Source organism: Salmo salar, chromosome 19 (genome assembly GCF_965601325.2).
Source record: "Salmo salar chromosome 19, fSalSal1, whole genome shotgun sequence".
Lineage (NCBI taxonomy): Eukaryota > Metazoa > Chordata > Actinopteri > Salmoniformes > Salmonidae > Salmo > Salmo salar.
Window position 1 is genome coordinate 28,671,548 of NC_138309.1, and position 24,260 is coordinate 28,695,807.

Here is a 24,260-nt window from a genome sequence, read left to right on the forward strand (position 1 = left end):
CATGTCTACACCCTCAGACACACTTCATGTGCCCCATATGGCACCCTATTACTATATAGTTCACAACTTTTGAACAGAGACCTTTTGGCCCTGGTCAAGGTCCAGCCAATCAGAATGAGTTTTTCCCTACAAAAGGTCTTTATTACAGACAGAAATACTCCTCAGTTTCATCAGCTGCCCGGTTGGTGGGTCTCACACGGTCCCGCAGGTGAAGAAGCTGGACGTGGAGGTCCTGGGATGGCGTGTTTACACATAGCGTGCGTATGTGAGGCCGGTTGGAAGTACTGCCAAATTCTCTAAAACGACATTGGAGGTGGCTTATGGTAGAGAAATGAACATTCAATTCTCTGGCCACAGCTCTGGTGGACATTCCTGCAGTCAGCAAAACAATCTGCACTGTCCTTCAAAACTTGAGACATCTGTGGCTTTGTGTTGTGTGAAAAAGGGCATATTTTAGAGTGGCCTTTTATTGTCCCAAGCATAGATTGTACATCTCAATTGTCAGTAGAAAGCACATTTGTTTAAGCAAGTCAGCCATATCAGCTGCAGTTTGTTTTTAAAAAAGGCAGTAAATGAGGCTGAATGAACTGTTTCGCTGCCAGACAAGGCTCTGCTGATAGCCAGCCAGGTGTAGCAGTGGTAAGGATTCACTCCATGGTGCTGAAAAGAAAGCTCTGCTGTTGGGAAAGCTGTGTATAGGGCCTAACTGTTTGTGGGTACCGTTTGTCACAGTTATAGTGCAATGAATGTATTATTTAATGTTGAATTGTGTTGTGTAATGGCTTTGCTGGCATGCATCAAAACTTTGTAAAAATGTTTGCCCCAAAAAGATGTATTTTTCTCTAGTGAATAAGTGATCCAGTGGCCTAATGGATAAGGCATCAGCCTCCGGAGCTGGGGATTGTGGGTTCAAGTCCCACCTGGGTCTGTTGAAAGCAGCTGAGCATTAGATCAAAAGTTCTTTCTAAGATCTGCTTGCATGAATTTGTTAGCTTTAATCACTATCAGTACTAAATTCCCAATTGCCTGATGAAAATAGTGAATTCCAAAAGAAAGAGACATTAGTCAATAGTAGGAGACCAGAAAAGTGACAATTGTGACCCGTCTTCCAGATCATGACTAAACTGCCAGCCCTCTACTTCACAGAACAATCTGCTATTTATTGTCTAAGCAAATTAAGCGCACGTAAAACTGTTGTAAATCAAAGTTTTATAAGTCATAAATAAATAAAAACATCTTCAAAGTATTCCAATGACTCCAATAGATCTAGAGAATCAGTGCTGTGTGCGAGTCATGACTCCTTTTTTTGTCAAATGTATTGTGACAAACATGATTGTGAAACTACACGTTATAATAAATGTTGATTTGAATGTTGATTTATATTTGTATGATAACAGTAGAATAGGTTTGTGTACTTGGAGCCTGCTGCTAGTGGCTGTTTTCTTTTAGCTTAGCTGTTAGTACATTGTTGTTGTTCTTGAGGCTGGCCAGTGAGAAAGCGTAGTCCTCTACTTTTCCAACACTCCACTTGGAACAGAAGAACATGGGCAGGCTGGAGTCTTTGCCCTCTTTGGGAAGGAAGACATTGAAATAGGACCTCTGTCTGGAAAAAAATAAATAATAAGATGTAGACTTGTATATAAAATATAATAAAATGCAAAAGACCCCAAAAGACATTGATTCTTTAAACCAGATGAGTACATGTCTCCCCCCAAATTCTGAAATTACATTTTTGTCCCCCTTAGTTTTATCATTGGAATGTGATACAAAACGAGGCTACGGGGTGCTTTAGGACCATGCGGACACCTCCAAGCAGTCGGGTAGGCTGTTTGGAGTGTTTATCCAACTTGGGGGAAAAAATTATAACAATAGTTATGTCCCCCCCACTTCGAAAAACAAAGTTGCACCCTTGCTTTATACTGTACAGTCATGGCCAAAAGTTTTGAGAATGACACAAATAGCAGGCAACAATAGTTGACAGAGGATGAACAATGATTCCAAGAACCACCCTCCTTTTGAAGCTTCCAGTCTGTTATTCAAACTCAATCAGCATGACAGAGTGATCTCCAGCCTTGTCCTCATCAACACTCACACCTGTGTTAATGAGAGAATCACTGACATGATGTCAGCTGGTCCTTCTGTGGCAGGGCTGAAATGCAGTGGAAATGTTTTTGGGGGGATTCAGCTCATTTGCATGGCAAAGAGGGACTTTGCAATTAATTGCAATTCATCTGATCACTCTTCATAACATTCTGGAGTATATGCAAATTGCCATCATACAAACTGAGGCAGCAGACTTTGTGAAAATGAATATTTGTGTCATTCTCAAAACTTTTAGCCACGACTGTATATAAGGTATTTTCAACACAATTGGCTGGAAAGCCTCAGTGTAGAATGACATACAGTATAAGTAGCTGCTGTTGTTAACAGCAAAGGAAAAAACAGCATGAGGTATTATCTTGTTGGGTCATTTCATTATATATCACAACCCCAATCTATGAACAACTCCATCACAGTTCATGTCTACACCCTCAGACACACTTGATGTGCCCCATATGGCACCCTATTACTATATAGTTCACAACCTTTGAACAGAGACCTTTTGGCCCTGGTCAAGGTCCAGCCAATCAGAATGAGTTTTTCCCTACAAAAGGTCTTTATTACAGACAGAAATACTCCTCAGTTTCATCAGCTGCCCGGTTGGTGGGTCTCACACGGTCCCGCAGGTGAAGAAGCTGGACGTGGAGGTCCTGGGATGGCGTGTTTACACATAGCGTGCGTATGTGAGGCCGGTTGGAAGTACTGCCAAATTCTCTAAAACGACATTGGAGGTGGCTTATGGTAGAGAAATGAACATTCAATTCTCTGGCCACAGCTCTGGTGGACATTCCTGCAGTCAGCAAAACAATCTGCACTGTCCTTCAAAACTTGAGACATCTGTGGCTTTGTGTTGTGTGAAAAAGGGCATATTTTAGAGTGGCCTTTTATTGTCCCAAGCATAGATTGTACATCTCAATTGTCAGTAGAAAGCACATTTGTTTAAGCAAGTCAGCCATATCAGCTGCAGTTTGTTTTTAAAAAAGGCAGTAAATGAGGCTGAATGAACTGTTTCGCTGCCAGACAAGGCTCTGCTGATAGCCAGCCAGGTGTAGCAGTGGTAAGGATTCACTCCATGGTGCTGAAAAGAAAGCTCTGCTGTTGGGAAAGCTGTGTATAGGGCCTAACTGTTTGTGGGTACCGTTTGTCACAGTTATAGTGCAATGAATGTATTATTTAATGTTGAATTGTGTTGTGTAATGGCTTTGCTGGCATGCATCAAAACTTTGTAAAAATGTTTGCCCCACCAAGATGTATTTTTCTCTAGTGAATAAGTGATCCAGTGGCCTAATGGATAAGGCATCAGCCTCCGGAGCTGGGGATTGTGGGTTCAAGTCCCACCTGGGTCTGTTGAAAGCAGCTGAGCATTAGATCAAAAGTTCTTTCTAAGATCTGCTTGCATGAATTTGTTAGCTTTAATCACTATCAGTACTAAATTCCCAATTGCCTGATGAAAATAGTGAATTCCAAATGAAAGAGACATTAGTCAATAGTAGGAGACCAGAAAAGTGACAATTGTGACCCGTCTTCCAGATCATGACTAAACTGCCAGCCCTCTACTTCACAAAACAATCTGCTATTTATTGTCTAAGCAAATTAAGAGCACGTAAAACTGTTGTAAATCAAAGTTTTATAAGTCATAAATAAATAAAAACATCTTCAAAGTATTCCAATGACTCCAATAGATCTAGAGAATCAGTGCTGTGTGCGAGTCATGACTCCTTTTTTTTGTCAAATGTATTGTGACAAACATGATTGTGAAACTACACGTTATAATAAATGTTGATTTGAATGTTGATTTATATTTGTATGTTAACAGTAGAATAGGTTTGTGTACTTGGAGCCTGCTGCTAGTGGCTGTTTTCTTTTAGCTTAGCTGTTAGTACATTGTTGTTGTTCTTGAGGCTGGCCAGTGAGAAAGCGTAGTCCTCTACTTTTCCAACACTCCACTTGGAACAGAAGAACATGGGCAGGCTGGAGTCTTTGCCCTCTTTGGGAAGGAAGACATTGAAATAGGACCTCTGTCTGGAAAAAATAAATAATAAGATGTAGACTTGTATATAAAATATAATAAAATGCAAAAGACCCCAAAAGGCATTGATTCTTTAAACCAGATGAGTACATGTCTCCCCCCAAATTCTGAAATTAAATTTTTGTCCCCCTTAGTTTTATCATTGGAATGTGATACAAAACGAGGCTACGGGGTGCTTTAGGACCATGCGGACACCTCCAAGCAGTCGGGTAGGCTGTTTGGAGTGTTTATCCAACTGGGGGAAAAAAATTATAATAATAGTTATGCCCCCCCCACTTCGAAAAACAAAGTGGCACCCTTGCTTTATACTGTACAGTCATGGCCAAAAGTTTTGAGAATGACACAAATAGCAGGCAACAATAGTTGACAGAGGATGAACAATGATTCCAAAAACCACCCTCCTTTTGAAGCTTCCAGTCTGTTATTCAAACTCAATCAGCATGACAGAGTGATCTCCAGCCTTGTCCTCATCAACACTCACACCTGTGTTAATGAGAGAATCACTGACATGATGTCAGCTGGTCCTTCTGTGGCAGGGCTGAAATGCAGTGGAAATGTTTTTGGGGGGATAAAGCTCATTTGCGTGGCAAAGAGGGACTTTGCAATTAATTGCAATTCATCTGATCACTCTTCATAACATTCTGGAGTATATGCAAATTGCCATCATACAAACTGAGGCAGCAGACTTTGTGAAAATGAATATTTGTGTCATTCTCAAAACTTTTAGCCACGACTGTATATAAGGTATTTTCAACACAATTGGCTGGAAAGCCTCAGTGTAGAATGACATACAGTATAAGTAGCTGCTGTTGTTAACAGCAAAGGAAAAAACAGCATGAGGTATTATCTTGTTGGGTCATTTCATTATATATCACAACCCCAATCTATGAACAACTCCATCACAGTTCATGTCTACACCCTCAGACACACTTGATGTGCCCCATATGGCACCCTATTACTATATAGTTCACAACTTTTGAACAGAGACCTTTTGGCCCTGGTCAAGGTCCAGCCAATCAGAATGAGTTTTTCCCTACAAAAGGTCTTTATTACAGACAGAAATACTCCTCAGTTTCATCAGCTGCCCGGTTGGTGGGTCTCACACGGTCCCGCAGGTGAAGAAGCTGGACGTGGAGGTCCTGGGATGGCGTGTTTACACATAGCGTGCGTATGTGAGGCCGGTTGGAAGTACTGCCAAATTCTCTAAAACGACATTGGAGGTGGCTTATGGTAGAGAAATGAACATTCAATTCTCTGGCCACAGCTCTGGTGGACATTCCTGCAGTCAGCAAAACAATCTGCACTGTCCTTCAAAACTTGAGACATCTGTGGCTTTGTGTTGTGTGAAAAAGGGCATATTTTAGAGTGGCCTTTTATTGTCCCAAGCATAGATTGTACATCTCAATTGTCAGTAGAAAGCACATTTGTTTAAGCAAGTCAGCCATATCAGCTGCAGTTTGTTTTTAAAAAAGGCAGTAAATGAGGCTGAATGAACTGTTTCGCTGCCAGACAAGGCTCTGCTGATAGCCAGCCAGGTGTAGCAGTGGTAAGGATTCACTCCATGGTGCTGAAAAGAAAGCTCTGCTGTTGGGAAAGCTGTGTATAGGGCCTAACTGTTTGTGGGTACCGTTTGTCACAGTTATAGTGCAATGAATGTATTATTTAATGTTGAATTGTGTTGTGTAATGGCTTTGCTGGCATGCATCAAAACTTTGTAAAAATGTTTGCCCCAAAAAGATGTATTTTTCTCTAGTGAATAAGTGATCCAGTGGCCTAATGGATAAGGCATCAGCCTCCGGAGCTGGGGATTGTGGGTTCAAGTCCCACCTGGGTCTGTTGAAAGCAGCTGAGCATTAGATCAAACGTTCTTTCTAAGATCTGCTTGCATGAATTTGTTAGCTTTAATCACTATCAGTACTAAATTCCCAATTGCCTGATGAAAATAGTGAATTCCAAAAGAAAGAGACATTAGTCAATAGTAGGAGACCAGAAAAGTGACAATTGTGACCCGTCTTCCAGATCATGACTAAACTGCCAGCCCTCTACTTCACAGAACAATCTGCTATTTATTGTCTAAGCAAATTAAGCGCACGTAAAACTGTTGTAAATCAAAGTTTTATAAGTCATAAATAAATAAAAACATCTTCAAAGTATTCCAATGACTCCAATAGATCTAGAGAATCAGTGCTGTGTGCGAGTCATGACTCCTTTTTTTGTCAAATGTATTGTGACAAACATGATTGTGAAACTACACGTTATAATAAATGTTGATTTGAATGTTGATTTATATTTGTATGATAACAGTAGAATAGGTTTGTGTACTTGGAGCCTGCTGCTAGTGGCTGTTTTCTTTTAGCTTAGCTGTTAGTACATTGTTGTTGTTCTTGAGGCTGGCCAGTGAGAAAGCGTAGTCCTCTACTTTTCCAACACTCCACTTGGAACAGAAGAACATGGGCAGGCTGGAGTCTTTGCCCTCTTTGGGAAGGAAGACATTGAAATAGGACCTCTGTCTGGAAAAAAATAAATAATAAGATGTAGACTTGTATATAAAATATAATAAAATGCAAAAGACCCCAAAAGACATTGATTCTTTAAACCAGATGAGTACATGTCTCCCCCCAAATTCTGAAATTACATTTTTGTCCCCCTTAGTTTTATCATTGGAATGTGATACAAAACGAGGCTACGGGGTGCTTTAGGACCATGCGGACACCTCCAAGCAGTCGGGTAGGCTGTTTGGAGTGTTTATCCAACTGGGGGAAAAAAATTATAATAATAGTTATGTCCCCCCCACTTCGAAAAACAAAGTTGCACCCTTGCTTTATACTGTACAGTCATGGCCAAAAGTTTTGAGAATGACACAAATAGCAGGCAACAATAGTTGACAGAGGATGAACAATGATTCCAAGAACCACCCTCCTTTTGAAGCTTCCAGTCTGTTATTCAAACTCAATCAGCATGACAGAGTGATCTCCAGCCTTGTCCTCATCAACACTCACACCTGTGTTAATGAGAGAATCACTGACATGATGTCAGCTGGTCCTTCTGTGGCAGGGCTGAAATGCAGTGGAAATGTTTTTGGGGGGATTCAGCTCATTTGCGTGGCAAAGAGGGACTTTGCAATTAATTGCAATTCATCTGATCACTCTTCATAACATTCTGGAGTATATGCAAATTGCCATCATACAAACTGAGGCAGCAGACTTTGTGAAAATGAATATTTGTGTCATTCTCAAAACTTTTAGCCACGACTGTATATAAGGTATTTTCAACACAATTGGCTGGAAAGCCTCAGTGTAGAATGACATACAGTATAAGTAGCTGCTGTTGTTAACAGCAAAGGAAAAAACAGCATGAGGTATTATCTTGTTGGGTCATTTCATTATATATCACAACCCCAATCTATGAACAACTCCATCACAGTTCATGTCTACACCCTCAGACACACTTGATGTGCCCCATATGGCACCCTATTACTATATAGTTCACAACCTTTGAACAGAGACCTTTTGGCCCTGGTCAAGGTCCAGCCAATCAGAATGAGTTTTTCCCTACAAAAGGTCTTTATTACAGACAGAAATACTCCTCAGTTTCATCAGCTGCCCGGTTGGTGGGTCTCACACGGTCCCGCAGGTGAAGAAGCTGGACGTGGAGGTCCTGGGATGGCGTGTTTACACATAGCGTGCGTATGTGAGGCCGGTTGGAAGTACTGCCAAATTCTCTAAAACGACATTGGAGGTGGCTTATGGTAGAGAAATGAACATTCAATTCTCTGGCCACAGCTCTGGTGGACATTCCTGCAGTCAGCAAAACAATCTGCACTGTCCTTCAAAACTTGAGACATCTGTGGCTTTGTGTTGTGTGAAAAAGGGCATATTTTAGAGTGGCCTTTTATTGTCCCAAGCATAGATTGTACATCTCAATTGTCAGTAGAAAGCACATTTGTTTAAGCAAGTCAGCCATATCAGCTGCAGTTTGTTTTTAAAAAAGGCAGTAAATGAGGCTGAATGAACTGTTTCGCTGCCAGACAAGGCTCTGCTGATAGCCAGCCAGGTGTAGCAGTGGTAAGGATTCACTCCATGGTGCTGAAAAGAAAGCTCTGCTGTTGGGAAAGCTGTGTATAGGGCCTAACTGTTTGTGGGTACCGTTTGTCACAGTTATAGTGCAATGAATGTATTATTTAATGTTGAATTGTGTTGTGTAATGGCTTTGCTGGCATGCATCAAAACTTTGTAAAAATGTTTGCCCCACCAAGATGTATTTTTCTCTAGTGAATAAGTGATCCAGTGGCCTAATGGATAAGGCATCAGCCTCCGGAGCTGGGGATTGTGGGTTCAAGTCCCACCTGGGTCTGTTGAAAGCAGCTGAGCATTAGATCAAAAGTTCTTTCTAAGATCTGCTTGCATGAATTTGTTAGCTTTAATCACTATCAGTACTAAATTCCCAATTGCCTGATGAAAATAGTGAATTCCAAATGAAAGAGACATTAGTCAATAGTAGGAGACCAGAAAAGTGACAATTGTGACCCGTCTTCCAGATCATGACTAAACTGCCAGCCCTCTACTTCACAAAACAATCTGCTATTTATTGTCTAAGCAAATTAAGCGCACGTAAAACTGTTGTAAATCAAAGTTTTATAAGTCATAAATAAATAAAAACATCTTCAAAGTATTCCAATGACTCCAATAGATCTAGAGAATCAGTGCTGTGTGCGAGTCATGACTCCTTTTTTTGTCAAATGTATTGTGACAAACATGATTGTGAAACTACACGTTATAATAAATGTTGATTTGAATGTTGATTTATATTTGTATGATAACAGTAGAATAGGTTTGTGTACTTGGAGCCTGCTGCTAGTGGCTGTTTTCTTTTAGCTTAGCTGTTAGTACATTGTTGTTGTTCTTGAGGCTGGCCAGTGAGAAAGCGTAGTCCTCTACTTTTCCAACACTCCACTTGGAACAGAAGAACATGGGCAGGCTGGAGTCTTTGCCCTCTTTGGGAAGGAAGACATTGAAATAGGACCTCTGTCTGGAAAAAAATAAATAATAAGATGTAGACTTGTATATAAAATATAATAAAATGCAAAAGACCCCAAAAGACATTGATTCTTTAAACCAGATGAGTACATGTCTCCCCCCAAATTCTGAAATTACATTTTTGTCCCCCTTAGTTTTATCATTGGAATGTGATACAAAACGAGGCTACGGGGTGCTTTAGGACCATGCGGACACCTCCAAGCAGTCGGGTAGGCTGTTTGGAGTGTTTATCCAACTGGGGGAAAAAAATTATAATAATAGTTATGTCCCCCCCACTTCGAAAAACAAAGTTGCACCCTTGCTTTATACTGTACAGTCATGGCCAAAAGTTTTGAGAATGACACAAATAGCAGGCAACAATAGTTGACAGAGGATGAACAATGATTCCAAGAACCACCCTCCTTTTGAAGCTTCCAGTCTGTTATTCAAACTCAATCAGCATGACAGAGTGATCTCCAGCCTTGTCCTCATCAACACTCACACCTGTGTTAATGAGAGAATCACTGACATGATGTCAGCTGGTCCTTCTGTGGCAGGGCTGAAATGCAGTGGAAATGTTTTTGGGGGGATTCAGCTCATTTGCATGGCAAAGAGGGACTTTGCAATTAATTGCAATTCATCTGATCACTCTTCATAACATTCTGGAGTATATGCAAATTGCCATCATACAAACTGAGGCAGCAGACTTTGTGAAAATGAATATTTGTGTCATTCTCAAAACTTTTAGCCACGACTGTATATAAGGTATTTTCAACACAATTGGCTGGAAAGCCTCAGTGTAGAATGACATACAGTATAAGTAGCTGCTGTTGTTAACAGCAAAGGAAAAAACAGCATGAGGTATTATCTTGTTGGGTCATTTCATTATATATCACAACCCCAATCTATGAACAACTCCATCACAGTTCATGTCTACACCCTCAGACACACTTGATGTGCCCCATATGGCACCCTATTACTATATAGTTCACAACCTTTGAACAGAGACCTTTTGGCCCTGGTCAAGGTCCAGCCAATCAGAATGAGTTTTTCCCTACAAAAGGTCTTTATTACAGACAGAAATACTCCTCAGTTTCATCAGCTGCCCGGTTGGTGGGTCTCACACGGTCCCGCAGGTGAAGAAGCTGGACGTGGAGGTCCTGGGATGGCGTGTTTACACATAGCGTGCGTATGTGAGGCCGGTTGGAAGTACTGCCAAATTCTCTAAAACGACATTGGAGGTGGCTTATGGTAGAGAAATGAACATTCAATTCTCTGGCCACAGCTCTGGTGGACATTCCTGCAGTCAGCAAAACAATCTGCACTGTCCTTCAAAACTTGAGACATCTGTGGCTTTGTGTTGTGTGAAAAAGGGCATATTTTAGAGTGGCCTTTTATTGTCCCAAGCATAGATTGTACATCTCAATTGTCAGTAGAAAGCACATTTGTTTAAGCAAGTCAGCCATATCAGCTGCAGTTTGTTTTTAAAAAAGGCAGTAAATGAGGCTGAATGAACTGTTTCGCTGCCAGACAAGGCTCTGCTGATAGCCAGCCAGGTGTAGCAGTGGTAAGGATTCACTCCATGGTGCTGAAAAGAAAGCTCTGCTGTTGGGAAAGCTGTGTATAGGGCCTAACTGTTTGTGGGTACCGTTTGTCACAGTTATAGTGCAATGAATGTATTATTTAATGTTGAATTGTGTTGTGTAATGGCTTTGCTGGCATGCATCAAAACTTTGTAAAAATGTTTGCCCCACCAAGATGTATTTTTCTCTAGTGAATAAGTGATCCAGTGGCCTAATGGATAAGGCATCAGCCTCCGGAGCTGGGGATTGTGGGTTCAAGTCCCACCTGGGTCTGTTGAAAGCAGCTGAGCATTAGATCAAAAGTTCTTTCTAAGATCTGCTTGCATGAATTTGTTAGCTTTAATCACTATCAGTACTAAATTCCCAATTGCCTGATGAAAATAGTGAATTCCAAATGAAAGAGACATTAGTCAATAGTAGGAGACCAGAAAAGTGACAATTGTGACCCGTCTTCCAGATCATGACTAAACTGCCAGCCCTCTACTTCACAAAACAATCTGCTATTTATTGTCTAAGCAAATTAAGAGCACGTAAAACTGTTGTAAATCAAAGTTTTATAAGTCATAAATAAATAAAAACATCTTCAAAGTATTCCAATGACTCCAATAGATCTAGAGAATCAGTGCTGTGTGCGAGTCATGACTCCTTTTTTTGTCAAATGTATTGTGACAAACATGATTGTGAAACTACACGTTATAATAAATGTTGATTTGAATGTTGATTTATATTTGTATGTTAACAGTAGAATAGGTTTGTGTACTTGGAGCCTGCTGCTAGTGGCTGTTTTCTTTTAGCTTAGCTGTTAGTACATTGTTGTTGTTCTTGAGGCTGGCCAGTGAGAAAGCGTAGTCCTCTACTTTTCCAACACTCCACTTGGAACAGAAGAACATGGGCAGGCTGGAGTCTTTGCCCTCTTTGGGAAGGAAGACATTGAAATAGGACCTCTGTCTGGAAAAAATAAATAATAAGATGTAGACTTGTATATAAAATATAATAAAATGCAAAAGACCCCAAAAGGCATTGATTCTTTAAACCAGATGAGTACATGTCTCCCCCCAAATTCTGAAATTACATTTTTGTCCCCCTTAGTTTTATCATTGGAATGTGATACAAAACGAGGCTACGGGGTGCTTTAGGACCATGCGGACACCTCCAAGCAGTCGGGTAGGCTGTTTGGAGTGTTTATCCAACTGGGGGAAAAAAATTATAATAATAGTTATGCCCCCCCCACTTCGAAAAACAAAGTGGCACCCTTGCTTTATACTGTACAGTCATGGCCAAAAGTTTTGAGAATGACACAAATAGCAGGCAACAATAGTTGACAGAGGATGAACAATGATTCCAAAAACCACCCTCCTTTTGAAGCTTCCAGTCTGTTATTCAAACTCAATCAGCATGACAGAGTGATCTCCAGCCTTGTCCTCATCAACACTCACACCTGTGTTAATGAGAGAATCACTGACATGATGTCAGCTGGTCCTTCTGTGGCAGGGCTGAAATGCAGTGGAAATGTTTTTGGGGGGATAAAGCTCATTTGCGTGGCAAAGAGGGACTTTGCAATTAATTGCAATTCATCTGATCACTCTTCATAACATTCTGGAGTATATGCAAATTGCCATCATACAAACTGAGGCAGCAGACTTTGTGAAAATGAATATTTGTGTCATTCTCAAAACTTTTAGCCACGACTGTATATAAGGTATTTTCAACACAATTGGCTGGAAAGCCTCAGTGTAGAATGACATACAGTATAAGTAGCTGCTGTTGTTAACAGCAAAGGAAAAAACAGCATGAGGTATTATCTTGTTGGGTCATTTCATTATATATCACAACCCCAATCTATGAACAACTCCATCACAGTTCATGTCTACACCCTCAGACACACTTGATGTGCCCCATATGGCACCCTATTACTATATAGTTCACAACTTTTGAACAGAGACCTTTTGGCCCTGGTCAAGGTCCAGCCAATCAGAATGAGTTTTTCCCTACAAAAGGTCTTTATTACAGACAGAAATACTCCTCAGTTTCATCAGCTGCCCGGTTGGTGGGTCTCACACGGTCCCGCAGGTGAAGAAGCTGGACGTGGAGGTCCTGGGATGGCGTGTTTACACATAGCGTGCGTATGTGAGGCCGGTTGGAAGTACTGCCAAATTCTCTAAAACGACATTGGAGGTGGCTTATGGTAGAGAAATGAACATTCAATTCTCTGGCCACAGCTCTGGTGGACATTCCTGCAGTCAGCAAAACAATCTGCACTGTCCTTCAAAACTTGAGACATCTGTGGCTTTGTGTTGTGTGAAAAAGGGCATATTTTAGAGTGGCCTTTTATTGTCCCAAGCATAGATTGTACATCTCAATTGTCAGTAGAAAGCACATTTGTTTAAGCAAGTCAGCCATATCAGCTGCAGTTTGTTTTTAAAAAAGGCAGTAAATGAGGCTGAATGAACTGTTTCGCTGCCAGACAAGGCTCTGCTGATAGCCAGCCAGGTGTAGCAGTGGTAAGGATTCACTCCATGGTGCTGAAAAGAAAGCTCTGCTGTTGGGAAAGCTGTGTATAGGGCCTAACTGTTTGTGGGTACCGTTTGTCACAGTTATAGTGCAATGAATGTATTATTTAATGTTGAATTGTGTTGTGTAATGGCTTTGCTGGCATGCATCAAAACTTTGTAAAAATGTTTGCCCCACCAAGATGTATTTTTCTCTAGTGAATAAGTGATCCAGTGGCCTAATGGATAAGGCATCAGCCTCCGGAGCTGGGGATTGTGGGTTCAAGTCCCACCTGGGTCTGTTGAAAGCAGCTGAGCATTAGATCAAAAGTTCTTTCTAAGATCTGCTTGCATGAATTTGTTAGCTTTAATCACTATCAGTACTAAATTCCCAATTGCCTGATGAAAATAGTGAATTCCAAATGAAAGAGACATTAGTCAATAGTAGGAGACCAGAAAAGTGACAATTGTGACCCGTCTTCCAGATCATGACTAAACTGCCAGCCCTCTACTTCACAAAACAATCTGCTATTTATTGTCTAAGCAAATTAAGAGCACGTAAAACTGTTGTAAATCAAAGTTTTATAAGTCATAAATAAATAAAAACATCTTCAAAGTATTCCAATGACTCCAATAGATCTAGAGAATCAGTGCTGTGTGCGAGTCATGACTCCTTTTTTTGTCAAATGTATTGTGACAAACATGATTGTGAAACTACACGTTATAATAAATGTTGATTTGAATGTTGATTTATATTTGTATGTTAACAGTAGAATAGGTTTGTGTACTTGGAGCCTGCTGCTAGTGGCTGTTTTCTTTTAGCTTAGCTGTTAGTACATTGTTGTTGTTCTTGAGGCTGGCCAGTGAGAAAGCGTAGTCCTCTACTTTTCCAACACTCCACTTGGAACAGAAGAACATGGGCAGGCTGGAGTCTTTGCCCTCTTTGGGAAGGAAGACATTGAAATAGGACCTCTGTCTGGAAAAAAATAAATAATAAGATGTAGACTTGTATATAAAATATAATAAAATGCAAAAGACCCCAAAAGACATTGATTCTTTAAACCAGATGAGTACATGTCTCCCCCCAAATTCTGAAATTACATTTTTGTCCCCCTTAGTTTTATCATTGGAATGTGATACAAAACGAGGCTACGGGGTGCTTTAGGACCATGCGGACACCTCCAAGCAGTCGGGTAGGCTGTTTGGAGTGTTTATCCAACTGGGGGAAAAAAATTATAATAATAGTTATGTCCCCCCCACTTCGAAAAACAAAGTTGCACCCTTGCTTTATACTGTACAGTCATGGCCAAAAGTTTTGAGAATGACACAAATAGCAGGCAACAATAGTTGACAGAGGATGAACAATGATTCCAAAAACCACCCTCCTTTTGAAGCTTCCAGTCTGTTATTCAAACTCAATCAGCATGACAGAGTGATCTCCAGCCTTGTCCTCATCAACACTCACACCTGTGTTAATGAGAGAATCACTGACATGATGTCAGCTGGTCCTTCTGTGGCAGGGCTGAAATGCAGTGGAAATGTTTTTGGGGGGATAAAGCTCATTTGCGTGGCAAAGAGGGACTTTGCAATTAATTGCAATTCATCTGATCACTCTTCATAACATTCTGGAGTATATGCAAATTGCCATCATACAAACTGAGGCAGCAGACTTTGTGAAAATGAATATTTGTGTCATTCTCAAAACTTTTAGCCACGACTGTATATAAGGTATTTTCAACACAATTGGCTGGAAAGCCTCAGTGTAGAATGACATACAGTATAAGTAGCTGCTGTTGTTAACAGCAAAGGAAAAAACAGCATGAGGTATTATCTTGTTGGGTCATTTCATTATATATCACAACCCCAATCTATGAACAACTCCATCACAGTTCATGTCTACACCCTCAGACACACTTGATGTGCCCCATATGGCACCCTATTACTATATAGTTCACAACTTTTGAACAGAGACCTTTTGGCCCTGGTCAAGGTCCAGCCAATCAGAATGAGTTTTTCCCTACAAAAGGTCTTTATTACAGACAGAAATACTCCTCAGTTTCATCAGCTGCCCGGTTGGTGGGTCTCACACGGTCCCGCAGGTGAAGAAGCTGGACGTGGAGGTCCTGGGATGGCGTGTTTACACATAGCGTGCGTATGTGAGGCCGGTTGGAAGTACTGCCAAATTCTCTAAAACGACATTGGAGGTGGCTTATGGTAGAGAAATGAACATTCAATTCTCTGGCCACAGCTCTGGTGGACATTCCTGCAGTCAGCAAAACAATCTGCACTGTCCTTCAAAACTTGAGACATCTGTGGCTTTGTGTTGTGTGAAAAAGGGCATATTTTAGAGTGGCCTTTTATTGTCCCAAGCATAGATTGTACATCTCAATTGTCAGTAGAAAGCACATTTGTTTAAGCAAGTCAGCCATATCAGCTGCAGTTTGTTTTTAAAAAAGGCAGTAAATGAGGCTGAATGAACTGTTTCGCTGCCAGACAAGGCTCTGCTGATAGCCAGCCAGGTGTAGCAGTGGTAAGGATTCACTCCATGGTGCTGAAAAGAAAGCTCTGCTGTTGGGAAAGCTGTGTATAGGGCCTAACTGTTTGTGGGTACCGTTTGTCACAGTTATAGTGCAATGAATGTATTATTTAATGTTGAATTGTGTTGTGTAATGGCTTTGCTGGCATGCATCAAAACTTTGTAAAAATGTTTGCCCCACCAAGATGTATTTTTCTCTAGTGAATAAGTGATCCAGTGGCCTAATGGATAAGGCATCAGCCTCCGGAGCTGGGGATTGTGGGTTCAAGTCCCACCTGGGTCTGTTGAAAGCAGCTGAGCATTAGATCAAAAGTTCTTTCTAAGATCTGCTTGCATGAATTTGTTAGCTTTAATCACTATCAGTACTAAATTCCCAATTGCCTGATGAAAATAGTGAATTCCAAATGAAAGAGACATTAGTCAATAGTAGGAGACCAGAAAAGTGACAATTGTGACCCGTCTTCCAGATCATGACTAAACTGCCAGCCCTCTACTTCACAAAACAATCTGCTATTTATTGTCTAAGCAAATTAAGAGCACGTAAAACTGTTGTAAATCAAAGTTTTATAAGTCATAAATAAATAAAAACATCTTCAAAGTATTCCAATGACTCCAATAGATCTAGAGAATCAGTGCTGTGTGCGAGTCATGACTCCTTTTTTTGTCAAATGTATTGTGACAAACATGATTGTGAAACTACACGTTATAATAAATGTTGATTTGAATGTTGATTTATATTTGTATGTTAACAGTAGAATAGGTTTGTGTACTTGGAGCCTGCTGCTAGTGGCTGTTTTCTTTTAGCTTAGCTGTTAGTACATTGTTGTTGTTCTTGAGGCTGGCCAGTGAGAAAGCGTAGTCCTCTACTTTTCCAACACTCCACTTGGAACAGAAGAACATGGGCAGGCTGGAGTCTTTGCCCTCTTTGGGAAGGAAGACATTGAAATAGGACCTCTGTCTGGAAAAAAATAAATAATAAGATGTAGACTTGTATATAAAATATAATAAAATGCAAAAGACCCCAAAAGACATTGATTCTTTAAACCAGATGAGTACATGTCTCCCCCCAAATTCTGAAATTACATTTTTGTCCCCCTTAGTTTTATCATTGGAATGTGATACAAAACGAGGCTACGGGGTGCTTTAGGACCATGCGGACACCTCCAAGCAGTCGGGTAGGCTGTTTGGAGTGTTTATCCAACTGGGGGAAAAAAATTATAATAATAGTTATGTCCCCCCCACTTCGAAAAACAAAGTTGCACCCTTGCTTTATACTGTACAGTCATGGCCAAAAGTTTTGAGAATGACACAAATAGCAGGCAACAATAGTTGACAGAGGATGAACAATGATTCCAAAAACCACCCTCCTTTTGAAGCTTCCAGTCTGTTATTCAAACTCAATCAGCATGACAGAGTGATCTCCAGCCTTGTCCTCATCAACACTCACACCTGTGTTAATGAGAGAATCACTGACATGATGTCAGCTGGTCCTTCTGTGGCAGGGCTGAAATGCAGTGGAAATGTTTTTGGGGGGATAAAGCTCATTTGCGTGGCAAAGAGGGACTTTGCAATTAATTGCAATTCATCTGATCACTCTTCATAACATTCTGGAGTATATGCAAATTGCCATCATACAAACTGAGGCAGCAGACTTTGTGAAAATGAATATTTGTGTCATTCTCAAAACTTTTAGCCACGACTGTATATAAGGTATTTTCAACACAATTGGCTGGAAAGCCTCAGTGTAGAATGACATACAGTATAAGTAGCTGCTGTTGTTAACAGCAAAGGAAAAAACAGCATGAGGTATTATCTTGTTGGGTCATTTCATTATATATCACAACCCCAATCTATGAACAACTCCATCACAGTTCATGTCTACACCCTCAGACACACTTGATGTGCCCCATATGGCACCCTATTACTATATAGTTCACAACTTTTGAACAGAGACCTTTTGGCCCTGGTCAAGGTCCAGCCAATCAGAATGAGTTTTTCCCTACAAAAGGTCTTTATTACAGACAGAAATACTCCTCAGTTTCATCAGCTGCCCGGTTGGTGGGTCTCACACGGTCCCGCAGGTGAAGAAGCTGGACGTGGAGGTCCTGGGATGGCGTGTTTACACATAGCGTGCGTATGTGAGGCCGGTTGGAAGTACTGCCAAATTCTCTAAAACGACATTGGAGGTGGCTTATGGTAGAGAAATGAACATTCAATTCTCTGGCCACAGCTCTGGTGGACATTCCTGCAGTCAGCAAAACAATCTGCACTGTCCTTCAAAACTTGAGACATCTGTGGCTTTGTGTTGTGTGAAAAAGGGCATATTTTAGAGTGGCCTTTTATTGTCCCAAGCATAGATTGTACATCTCAATTGTCAGTAGAAAGCACATTTGTTTAAGCAAGTCAGCCATATCAGCTGCAGTTTGTTTTTAAAAAAGGCAGTAAATGAGGCTGAATGAACTGTTTCGCTGCCAGACAAGGCTCTGCTGATAGCCAGCCAGGTGTAGCAGTGGTAAGGATTCACTCCATGGTGCTGAAAAGAAAGCTCTGCTGTTGGGAAAGCTGTGTATAGGGCCTAACTGTTTGTGGGTACCGTTTGTCACAGTTATAGTGCAATGAATGTATTATTTAATGTTGAATTGTGTTGTGTAATGGCTTTGCTGGCATGCATCAAAACTTTGTAAAAATGTTTGCCCCACCAAGATGTATTTTTCTCTAGTGAATAAGTGATCCAGTGGCCTAATGGATAAGGCATCAGCCTCCGGAGCTGGGGATTGTGGGTTCAAGTCCCACCTGGGTCTGTTGAAAGCAGCTGAGCATTAGATCAAAAGTTCTTTCTAAGATCTGCTTGCATGAATTTGTTAGCTTTAATCACTATCAGTACTAAATTCCCAATTGCCTGATGAAAATAGTGAATTCCAAATGAAAGAGACATTAGTCAATAGTAGGAGACCAGAAAAGTGACAATTGTGACCCGTCTTCCAGATCATGACTAAACTGCCAGCCCTCTACTTCACAAAACAATCTGCTATTTATTGTCTAAGCAAATTAAGCGCACGTAAAACTGTTGTAAATCAAAGTTTTATAAGTCATAAATAAATAAAAACATCTCCAAAGTATTCCAATGACTCCAATAGATCTAGAGAATCAGTGCTGTGTGCGAGTCATGACTCCTTTTTTTGTCAAATGTATTGTGACAAACATGATTGTGAAACTATACGTTATAATAAATGTTGATTTGAATGTTGATTTATATTTGTATGATAACAGTAGAATAGGTTTGTGTACTTGGAGCCTGCTGCTAGTGGCTGTTTTCTTTTAGCTTAGCTGTTAGTACATTGTTGTTGTTCTTGAGGCTGGCCAGTGAGAAAGCGTAGTCCTCTACTTTTCCAACACTCCACTTGGAACAGAAGAACATGGGCAGGCTGGAGTCTTTGCCCTCTTTGGGAAGGAAGACATTGAAATAGGACCTCTGTCTGGAAAAAAATAAATAATAAGATGTAGACTTGTATATAAAATATAATAAAATGCAAAAGACCCCAAAAGACATTGATTCTTTAAACCAGATGAGTACATGTCTCCCCCCAAATTCTGAAATTACATTTTTGTCCCCCTTAGTTTTATCATTGGAATGTGATACAAAACGAGGCTACGGGGTGCTTTAGGACCATGCGGACACCTCCAAGCAGTCGGGTAGGCTGTTTGGAGTGTTTATCCAACTGGGGGAAAAAAATTATAATAATAGTTATGTCCCCCCCACTTCGAAAAACAAAGTTGCACCCTTGCTTTATACTGTACAGTCATGGCCAAAAGTTTTGAGAATGACACAAATAGCAGGCAACAATAGTTGACAGAGGATGAACAATGATTCCAAAAACCACCCTCCTTTTGAAGCTTCCAGTCTGTTATTCAAACTCAATCAGCATGACAGAGTGATCTCCAGCCTTGTCCTCATCAACACTCACACCTGTGTTAATGAGAGAATCACTGACATGATGTCAGCTGGTCCTTCTGTGGCAGGGCTGAAATGCAGTGGAAATGTTTTTGGGGGGATAAAGCTCATTTGCGTGGCAAAGAGGGACTTTGCAATTAATTGCAATTCATCTGATCACTCTTCATAACATTCTGGAGTATATGCAAATTGCCATCATACAAACTGAGGCAGCAGACTTTGTGAAAATGAATATTTGTGTCATTCTCAAAACTTTTAGCCACGACTGTATATAAGGTATTTTCAACACAATTGGCTGGAAAGCCTCAGTGTAGAATGACATACAGTATAAGTAGCTGCTGTTGTTAACAGCAAAGGAAAAAACAGCATGAGGTATTATCTTGTTGGGTCATTTCATTATATATCACAACCCCAATCTATGAACAACTCCATCACAGTTCATGTCTACACCCTCAGACACACTTGATGTGCCCCATATGGCACCCTATTACTATATAGTTCACAACTTTTGAACAGAGACCTTTTGGCCCTGGTCAAGGTCCAGCCAATCAGAATGAGTTTTTCCCTACAAAAGGTCTTTATTACAGACAGAAATACTCCTCAGTTTCATCAGCTGCCCGGTTGGTGGGTCTCACACGGTCCCGCAGGTGAAGAAGCTGGACGTGGAGGTCCTGGGATGGCGTGTTTACACATAGCGTGCGTATGTGAGGCCGGTTGGAAGTACTGCCAAATTCTCTAAAACGACATTGGAGGTGGCTTATGGTAGAGAAATGAACATTCAATTCTCTGGCCACAGCTCTGGTGGACATTCCTGCAGTCAGCAAAACAATCTGCACTGTCCTTCAAAACTTGAGACATCTGTGGCTTTGTGTTGTGTGAAAAAGGGCATATTTTAGAGTGGCCTTTTATTGTCCCAAGCATAGATTGTACATCTCAATTGTCAGTAGAAAGCACATTTGTTTAAGCAAGTCAGCCATATCAGCTGCAGTTTGTTTTTAAAAAAGGCAGTAAATGAGGCTGAATGAACTGTTTCGCTGCCAGACAAGGCTCTGCTGATAGCCAGCCAGGTGTAGCAGTGGTAAGGATTCACTCCATGGTGCTGAAAAGAAAGCTCTGCTGTTGGGAAAGCTGTGTATAGGGCCTAACTGTTTGTGGGTACCGTTTGTCACAGTTATAGTGCAATGAATGTATTATTTAATGTTGAATTGTGTTGTGTAATGGCTTTGCTGGCATGCATCAAAACTTTGTAAAAATGTTTGCCCCACCAAGATGTATTTTTCTCTAGTGAATAAGTGATCCAGTGGCCTAATGGATAAGGCATCAGCCTCCGGAGCTGGGGATTGTGGGTTCAAGTCCCACCTGGGTCTGTTGAAAGCAGCTGAGCATTAGATCAAAAGTTCTTTCTAAGATCTGCTTGCATGAATTTGTTAGCTTTAATCACTATCAGTACTAAATTCCCAATTGCCTGATGAAAATAGTGAATTCCAAATGAAAGAGACATTAGTCAATAGTAGGAGACCAGAAAAGTGACAATTGTGACCCGTCTTCCAGATCATGACTAAACTGCCAGCCCTCTACTTCACAAAACAATCTGCTATTTATTGTCTAAGCAAATTAAGCGCACGTAAAACTGTTGTAAATCAAAGTTTTATAAGTCATAAATAAATAAAAACATCTCCAAAGTATTCCAATGACTCCAATAGATCTAGAGAATCAGTGCTGTGTGCGAGTCATGACTCCTTTTTTTGTCAAATGTATTGTGACAAACATGATTGTGAAACTATACGTTATAATAAATGTTGATTTGAATGTTGATTTATATTTGTATGATAACAGTAGAATAGGTTTGTGTACTTGGAGCCTGCTGCTAGTGGCTGTTTTCTTTTAGCTTAGCTGTTAGTACATTGTTGTTGTTCTTGAGGCTGGCCAGTGAGAAAGCGTAGTCCTCTACTTTTCCAACACTCCACTTGGAACAGAAGAACATGGGCAGGCTGGAGTCTTTGCCCTCTTTGGGAAGGAAGACATTGAAATAGGACCTCTGTCTGGAAAAAAATAAATAATAAGATGTAGACTTGTATATAAAATATAATAAAATGCAAAAGACCCCAAAAGACATTGATTCTTTAAACCAGATGAGTACATGTCTCCCCCCAAATTCTGAAATTACATTTTTGTCCCCCTTAGTTTTATCATTGGAATGTGATACAAAACGAGGCTACGGGGTGCTTTAGGACCATGCGGACACCTCCAAGCAGTCGGGTAGGCTGTTTGGAGTGTTTATCCAACTGGGGGAAAAAAATTATAATAATAGTTATGTCCCCCCCACTTCGAAAAACAAAGTTGCACCCTTGCTTTATACTGTACAGTCATGGCCAAAAGTTTTGAGAATGACACAAATAGCAGGCAACAATAGTTGACAGAGGATGAACAATGATTCCAAGAACCACCCTCCTTTTGAAGCTTCCAGTCTGTTATTCAAACTCAATCAGCATGACAGAGTGATCTCCAGCCTTGTCCTCATCAACACTCACACCTGTGTTAATGAGAGAATCACTGACATGATGTCAGCTGGTCCTTCTGTGGCAGGGCTGAAATGCAGTGGAAATGTTTTTGGGGGGATTCAGCTCATTTGCATGGCAAAGAGGGACTTTGCAATTAATTGCAATTCATCTGATCACTCTTCATAACATTCTGGAGTATATGCAAATTGCCATCATACAAACTGAGGCAGCAGACTTTGTGAAAATGAATATTTGTGTCATTCTCAAAACTTTTAGCCACGACTGTATATAAGGTATTTTCAACACAATTGGCTGGAAAGCCTCAGTGTAGAATGACATACAGTATAAGTAGCTGCTGTTGTTAACAGCAAAGGAAAAAACAGCATGAGGTATTATCTTGTTGGGTCATTTCATTATATATCACAACCCCAATCTATGAACAACTCCATCACAGTTCATGTCTACACCCTCAGACACACTTGATGTGCCCCATATGGCACCCTATTACTATATAGTTCACAACCTTTGAACAGAGACCTTTTGGCCCTGGTCAAGGTCCAGCCAATCAGAATGAGTTTTTCCCTACAAAAGGTCTTTATTACAGACAGAAATACTCCTCAGTTTCATCAGCTGCCCGGTTGGTGGGTCTCACACGGTCCCGCAGGTGAAGAAGCTGGACGTGGAGGTCCTGGGATGGCGTGTTTACACATAGCGTGCGTATGTGAGGCCGGTTGGAAGTACTGCCAAATTCTCTAAAACGACATTGGAGGTGGCTTATGGTAGAGAAATGAACATTCAATTCTCTGGCCACAGCTCTGGTGGACATTCCTGCAGTCAGCAAAACAATCTGCACTGTCCTTCAAAACTTGAGACATCTGTGGCTTTGTGTTGTGTGAAAAAGGGCATATTTTAGAGTGGCCTTTTATTGTCCCAAGCATAGATTGTACATCTCAATTGTCAGTAGAAAGCACATTTGTTTAAGCAAGTCAGCCATATCAGCTGCAGTTTGTTTTTAAAAAAGGCAGTAAATGAGGCTGAATGAACTGTTTCGCTGCCAGACAAGGCTCTGCTGATAGCCAGCCAGGTGTAGCAGTGGTAAGGATTCACTCCATGGTGCTGAAAAGAAAGCTCTGCTGTTGGGAAAGCTGTGTATAGGGCCTAACTGTTTGTGGGTACCGTTTGTCACAGTTATAGTGCAATGAATGTATTATTTAATGTTGAATTGTGTTGTGTAATGGCTTTGCTGGCATGCATCAAAACTTTGTAAAAATGTTTGCCCCACCAAGATGTATTTTTCTCTAGTGAATAAGTGATCCAGTGGCCTAATGGATAAGGCATCAGCCTCCGGAGCTGGGGATTGTGGGTTCAAGTCCCACCTGGGTCTGTTGAAAGCAGCTGAGCATTAGATCAAAAGTTCTTTCTAAGATCTGCTTGCATGAATTTGTTAGCTTTAATCACTATCAGTACTAAATTCCCAATTGCCTGATGAAAATAGTGAATTCCAAATGAAAGAGACATTAGTCAATAGTAGGAGACCAGAAAAGTGACAATTGTGACCCGTCTTCCAGATCATGACTAAACTGCCAGCCCTCTACTTCACAAAACAATCTGCTATTTATTGTCTAAGCAAATTAAGCGCACGTAAAACTGTTGTAAATCAAAGTTTTATAAGTCATAAATAAATAAAAACATCTCCAAAGTATTCCAATGACTCCAATAGATCTAGAGAATCAGTGCTGTGTGCGAGTCATGACTCCTTTTTTTGTCAAATGTATTGTGACAAACATGATTGTGAAACTATACGTTATAATAAATGTTGATTTGAATGTTGATTTATATTTGTATGATAACAGTAGAATAGGTTTGTGTACTTGGAGCCTGCTGCTAGTGGCTGTTTTCTTTTAGCTTAGCTGTTAGTACATTGTTGTTGTTCTTGAGGCTGGCCAGTGAGAAAGCGTAGTCCTCTACTTTTCCAACACTCCACTTGGAACAGAAGAACATGGGCAGGCTGGAGTCTTTGCCCTCTTTGGGAAGGAAGACATTGAAATAGGACCT

The 24,260-nt window shown here is 40.7% G+C and overlaps 10 non-coding genes across 10 annotated transcripts; all 10 read left to right on the forward strand.

The window, feature by feature from the left end:
* The first annotated feature begins 855 nt into the window (after nucleotides 1-855).
* trnar-ccg (transfer RNA arginine (anticodon CCG)) lies at nucleotides 856-928 on the forward strand. Its single transcript has one exon. It is a non-coding gene; the product is annotated as a tRNA-Arg (tRNA).
* Nucleotides 929-3,373: 2,445 nt separating this feature from the next.
* trnar-ccg (transfer RNA arginine (anticodon CCG)) lies at nucleotides 3,374-3,446 on the forward strand. Its single transcript has one exon. It is a non-coding gene; the product is annotated as a tRNA-Arg (tRNA).
* Nucleotides 3,447-5,891: 2,445 nt separating this feature from the next.
* Nucleotides 5,892-5,964, forward strand: trnar-ccg (transfer RNA arginine (anticodon CCG)). The gene has a single exon. It is a non-coding gene; the product is annotated as a tRNA-Arg (tRNA).
* A 2,445-nt stretch (nucleotides 5,965-8,409) lies between these two features.
* trnar-ccg (transfer RNA arginine (anticodon CCG)) lies at nucleotides 8,410-8,482 on the forward strand. Its single transcript has one exon. It is a non-coding gene; the product is annotated as a tRNA-Arg (tRNA).
* A 2,445-nt stretch (nucleotides 8,483-10,927) lies between these two features.
* Nucleotides 10,928-11,000, forward strand: trnar-ccg (transfer RNA arginine (anticodon CCG)). The gene has a single exon. It is a non-coding gene; the product is annotated as a tRNA-Arg (tRNA).
* Nucleotides 11,001-13,444: 2,444 nt separating this feature from the next.
* On the forward strand, nucleotides 13,445-13,517 carry trnar-ccg (transfer RNA arginine (anticodon CCG)). The gene has a single exon. It is a non-coding gene; the product is annotated as a tRNA-Arg (tRNA).
* A 2,445-nt stretch (nucleotides 13,518-15,962) lies between these two features.
* On the forward strand, nucleotides 15,963-16,035 carry trnar-ccg (transfer RNA arginine (anticodon CCG)). The gene has a single exon. It is a non-coding gene; the product is annotated as a tRNA-Arg (tRNA).
* Nucleotides 16,036-18,480: 2,445 nt separating this feature from the next.
* Nucleotides 18,481-18,553, forward strand: trnar-ccg (transfer RNA arginine (anticodon CCG)). Its single transcript has one exon. It is a non-coding gene; the product is annotated as a tRNA-Arg (tRNA).
* A 2,445-nt stretch (nucleotides 18,554-20,998) lies between these two features.
* On the forward strand, nucleotides 20,999-21,071 carry trnar-ccg (transfer RNA arginine (anticodon CCG)). Its single transcript has one exon. It is a non-coding gene; the product is annotated as a tRNA-Arg (tRNA).
* A 2,445-nt stretch (nucleotides 21,072-23,516) lies between these two features.
* On the forward strand, nucleotides 23,517-23,589 carry trnar-ccg (transfer RNA arginine (anticodon CCG)). The gene has a single exon. It is a non-coding gene; the product is annotated as a tRNA-Arg (tRNA).
* Nucleotides 23,590-24,260: the final 671 nt, after the last annotated feature.